Below are 6000 nucleotides of genomic sequence, written 5' to 3'. Positions count from 1 at the left end.
GGTATGGTCCAAAAACAAAAATATAGATACATTTAATTTACTGAAGGATATAAATGATCAGAAATGCATATTGAATGTAAAATAACTTTTTCTTATAAAAATAAAAAGACTGAAATACTGACTCTAAAATAATATTATACAAATCAGGTAAATTATGAATTCTAGAGAGGTCTTGAAACTTTTTCACTTATTTATGACTTAAGAAATTAATAGGGGGGCCCGGAGAGATAGCACAGCGGCGTTTGCCTTGCAAGCAGCCGATCCAGGACCAAAGGTGGTTGGTTCAAATCCCGGTGTCCCATATGGTCCCCCATGCCTGCCAGGAGCTATTTCTGAGCAGACAGCCAGGAGTAACCCCTGAGCACCGCCGGGTGTGGCCCAAAAACAAAACAACAAAAAAAATGAATAGGGGCCAGAGAGATAGCATGGAGGTAAGGCGGTTGCCTTTTATGCAGAGGGTTGGTGGTTCGAATTCTGGCATCCCATATGGTCCCCCAAGCTTGCCAGAAGTGACTTCTGAGCATGGAGCCAGGAGTAGCCTCTGAGCACTGCTGGGTGTGACCCAAAAACCAAAAAAAAAAAAATTGATGAATTAAATATGACTCTAGTACTGTAATTATACACAATTAAATCAGAGAATCATGATAAACTTTGAGAATAAATTGTTCTGCATATTAATGTTTTGAAACATATAAGTCAAGGAAATAGGAAAAGTAGAGTTTAAACTAATTTATGTCAGAATTCTTGGGAATATTAAAAATGTAGTCAAGAAAAAATGGATTGACTTATTTATGTTGAGGTAAAGAATTCCATCCAGAATAAACCATGAAAATATGGCCAAGAAGGGGCTTAAATCTTTCTGGCTTAATTGCATGTTATCCTTGTCTTTTCCATCAAACACAAAACAATTTTATTTTATTTTCATGTCTCACTTTTATTTTCCTGAAGAAGTCAACTAGCAAGCAAATATTTTTTCTATTCTTTTCTGAAATTGAGCATGTCTCTCTAGTAATTGCCTACCGACTAATTCTTTTTGCTACTTTCTTTTTTTTGTTTGTTTGTTTGTTTTGTTTTGTTTTGGGGTCACACCCGGCGGCACTCAGGGGTTACTCCTGGCTCTGCACTCGTGGCAGGCTCAGGGGACCATATGGGATGCCAGAATTCAAACCACCATCTGTCCTGGACTGGCTGCGTGCAAGGCAAATGCCCTACCACTGTGCTACCTCTCCCGCCCTGTTCTAATGTTTTTATCAACAGGAAAACACCTTCAGTGTGTGCTGGAAGACATGGATTCCCACTACCGTGTTCATTATTAGATGTTTTAGTGTCTTAACTTCAATTTTATTTATGTATATAATAAACTTTAATGTTTTTGTTCACAGTGATCCATGAAGAGATAGTTTGGATGCCCTGGGTTTATTTTTGATTTTCGGCTACACCTAGTGATGCTCAGGAGTTTCTCCTGGCTATGCACTCAGAAATTGCTCCTGGCTTTGGGGACTATATGGGATGCCTGGGGATTGAACCGAGATCCATCCTAGGCTAGTGCGAGCAAGGCAGATGACTTACTCCCTGCGCTATCGCTCCAGCCTTGATGCCCTAGATTTGTGATACAAGTGAGATATTATGCTGGATATCATGCTTTTTGATAATTATGTCTTAGGAAAAAACAGTGCTCAGTGCTCACTTTGGCAGCACATATACTAGAAAAAACTGCTCATTATGATAATGTCTTAACAAATATTTTATTTTTTTCAGTTGATTATACCTGCTTGTATGATTGAATGTATTTCTCCACAGAGATCCTTGGATAAGACGGACTCTTGCTACAGTGCTCAGTCATTGAGTGTGTTATTTACAATTCTAATTCTTGCTAGTTTTTTATTATATCATGTGACTTTGTTCTCAGTTTGCTTTCAGGATAGGAACCTGGATGTCTGAAATTTATGATACTATACTTCAAGGTGCAGACTCTTTTTACAGTATTAGCCATATTACTTAATATTCTAGACTTGAGAATTATGATTGTTTTGGGAAAGTTCTGTGCTTATTCTAGACATGAAGTTTGGAGGGTTGTTTGTTTTGGGGGTGTTTGTTTTTGTTTTGGGGCCACACTTGGTGATGCTCAGGAGTTACTCCTGGCTATGCACTCAGAAATCACTCCTAGCCCCGGGGACCATATGGGATGCCAGGGATTGAACCCAGGCCTGTCCTGGGTCAGTCACATGCAAGGCAAATGCCCTACTGCTGTGCTATAGCTCCAGACCCACCATGAAGCTTTTTTTTGGGGGGGTCACACCTGGCAGCACTCATGGGTTACTCCTGATTCTATGCTCAGAAATCGCACCTGGTAGGCTCGGGGGACCATATAGGATGCCAAGATTCGAACCACCATCCTTCTGCATGCAAGGCAAATGCCCTACCTCCATGCTATCGCTTCAGCCTTCAAAGCTTTTTATTTTGAGAAAAGTTCCACTCCATCAACGTTGAGTACTCCAAGGAACTGGAAAATTTTTACACCTGACATGCTGGCTTTTTTGTTTGTTTTTCTGGGGTTTTGAGGGGCCACATCCAGCTGCACTCAAGGGTTACTCTGAGCTCTGTGCTCAAAAACTGCTCCTTTGGGATGCGGGACATGGGTCACCCCAGCACCCTTCTACCTCCTTCCTCTGGTACTCCAGGACTTTGCCTGGCCACATGGCTGGGCAAGCCAGCAAGGTGGGTCCCTTGGAGGAGTTTATTGGTTTTCCTAGGCTTTCCCCATTTCCCTCCCAGCTCCAAAGGGAGGGTCTGGGGTGAAGGCTCTGACCTTCCGGCCTTCTGGTTCCGGAAGGATCTCTTTCCTTCCTGGGAGCCGAGCTGGGAGGTCCTGCCAGCATGGCGTTTGGCAGCCCTCTGCCATGCCAAAGGCCTCTGTAACCAGAGGAAGGGGTGCAGGACATGGGTCACCCCAGCACCCCTCTACCTCCTTCCTCCAGTACTCCAGGGCTTTGCCTGGCCACATGGCTGGGCAAGCCAGCGAGATGGGAATAGCAGCACAATAGGTTCTGGCATTAGGACTTACCAGGGTATTTTTCTTATTAAATCTGTCCATTGTGAAACCACGCGGGGGTTATGAGAAATATATGGATATCATTGTTTTTCATCTGCTGTCCAGGCGCTCGTTTTATTCCTTTACTCCCTCACTCCCATCTCTTGTTACTCCACATTTAACCATATTTCTGTACTAATGATTTTTGTTTTGGCCAAGGTAGATTACATATCTCTCACAGTAATTTTTTGGGTGGAGTCTGAAGCTTCAGCAGGGAACACATCACGGCAAGGCTCCATGCTGTAGGCTTTTTGGCCAAGATAAGGGGAAGATGCAGCCTCGACTGCCCCCCACAGCCTTCTCTCTCCTTCCTCCCGGTCCCCAGGGTTATTCCTGGACACCTGCTCAGGGTCCCAGAAAGTGGGTTCCAGTGAGGTGCAATTTAAAAGAGACCCCAGGCTTCCTTGTTCCTGCAAGGGGCTGGGAAGGGATTGCTGAACTTTCAACTTCCAGCAATTAAGAAGCAAACACCTCTTGGAGAGTCAGAAGCTTCAGCAGGCAACAAGGGGAGGACATGGCTCCATGCTCTCTTCGCTTGTCCAAATCACAGACCAAAGTGGTGTCTCGGAAACACCCCCCACCCTCTTGACTATTTTTAAAACATAAAAGGGTCATGTGTATCTCCTTTGTATATCTCAGATGTATTTCCTTAACATCTATAACTCTTTTATCTCCTTTGTATATCTCAGATGTATTCCCTTAACATCTATAACTCTTTTCGAATATCCTCATATAAGTGACAATTTTGCCTACTGGATTTGTTATTTGATTGTTTGATTTTCCCCCTTTGAGATCGGTTTTATAAGCAATACTGGTAGAAGAGTATCTCTGTATAGATTTCATGTATGTACTAAGTTAACGGGGAATGTTGGACTTTATTCGTCGGCCCCCAGATGCACCAATATCTTGTGGCATTGCTTCTCTTTTGCATAGGCACATTAAAATGGGAAAATAATACATATGCAAACAAGTTCTTATCTAATAGAGATGGGAACACAAATTTGGTAATGCAATTAGGCCTTTTACCCTGAACATTGGCATAATGATTTGGCTCAGGCCTCAGAAGAATGGGCATCACCCACACACACATGAACAATGGATACCATCTATGGAAACAACCACAATTGCCTTTAACATTACCAGGATCCAAGCCTCTACCAGGGAAGACCTGCCACTGCTTTGGCATTGACTTACTCCAAAGAGTGCTCCCAACACCCAGACGACTCAGCAACAGTCTGCATGCAGGGCAGATCGCTCCGCATTTAATAGTATGCTGAAACTAGAGGATGCCTGACATCGATGAAAGAAATGCACAGAATCCAGAGTCTTTAAATAATTAAGAATCTGATACCGGGCCCCAAGAGATAGCACAGCAGCGTTTGCCTTGCAAGCAGCCGATCCAGGACCAAAGGTGGTTGGTTCGAATTCCGGTGTCCCATATGGTCCCCTGTGCCTGCCAGGAGCTATTTCTGAGCAGAGAGCCAGGAGTAGCCCCTTGAGCAATGCCAGGTGTGGCCCAAAAACCAAAAAAAAAAAAAAAAAAAAAAGAATCTGATACCAACAATAGCTAAAGTGTAAAAAAGTTTCACCGGGACCTTGAAAATGACTGGAGTTGGACTGATCCAGAGTCGGTCTTAGGCCAATAAACTTCTGTGGTGAGGCCTTTTTGTAATCAGGTCAAGGATTTTTTTCCATTTTCCCCATTTTACTGGACCTATGCAAACAATGGAGATTGCCACTATCACACCTTTACTATATTTTTTTACTCTTATCCTTTAAGGAAAAAAAAATACAACTTACTGAACTTAAAAAACAAATAACTGTAGTAGAATGCCTGTCTTGAATACAGGCAGGGGATGGGAAGGGGGGAAGGGGTAATGTTACACTGGTGAAGGGGGGTGTTCTGGTTATGATTGTAACCCAACTATGATCATGTTGCTTAAATAAAAAATATATTTAAAAAAAACTGCTCCTTTGGATCAATCTTTTTGTCCTTCTGTATGTATAGATGTGAGTGAGGTGGCCACCTCTGTGTTTGTTTAATATCTGTTTGTACTGTGTATAATGTCTGTTTAGGTGGTATCTCAGCTTTTCCCTTATTTCCTATTGTTTTCTTTTATTGTCCCAACACCAATTTATTAAATCTTCCTAGTTAACTTTTTACCTTTAGTTATTAACTTCTCATTAACCACCTTTATATATGCTGCCAGTGTGAATACTCACCTCCAACCTGGCTCCTGTATACATCACAGGGAGATGACACCACCACTATGAACTGCCCACTGCTTGGAGAATGGGACTTGGGAGGCAATGGTGCCACATGGTCCACTCCAGGGGCTACTCCTGCATGAAGGTCTCCTCTGGTAGCTGATGCTGTCAGAGTTGCTCTAGTCATGGGGCTGTGAATCATTCTCCATAGTCACACCGCTATTGCTGATGTGTTTTTGGCAATTGCCTTTTTGTCACTTCACTTCAGCATAAGACTGTTGTTCATGACTGGTTTGAGGCTTTTGAGAAATTCTTGGCTCAAGGACATTTCCAAATCTGTGACTGCTGTGAACCATTTTCTCAGACGCCACAAGACCACGGTGACTGAACAGATGATCCAGAAATTTTATACTTATCAATTTTTAAGACTTATAATGGATATGTATATCTCCTTTATATAATTCTTACATGTATCTCTTTAACATATATTCTTTATTGTATATATTATTATATAGTTATAGATTTCCCCCTTTTTCTTTAGATTTGCTAGTAGAAAAAATTTTTAGAAGATATTATAGGTAGTTCTTGGAGTTTTGTATTATTTATAAAGCTAGGTTATTGAGATTGCATGGTTTGTTATTACTTTCCAATTAGGCCCCAATAGTATTCTTTGACATAGTTTTTTGTTTGTTTGTTTGTTT

The sequence above is a fragment of the Suncus etruscus genome, chromosome 13 (assembly GCF_024139225.1).
Source record: "Suncus etruscus isolate mSunEtr1 chromosome 13, mSunEtr1.pri.cur, whole genome shotgun sequence".
In the NCBI taxonomy this organism is placed as follows: domain Eukaryota; kingdom Metazoa; phylum Chordata; class Mammalia; order Eulipotyphla; family Soricidae; genus Suncus; species Suncus etruscus.
The sequence above is the reverse complement of the archived record's forward strand: the minus strand, read 5'-3'. Positions refer to the sequence as shown.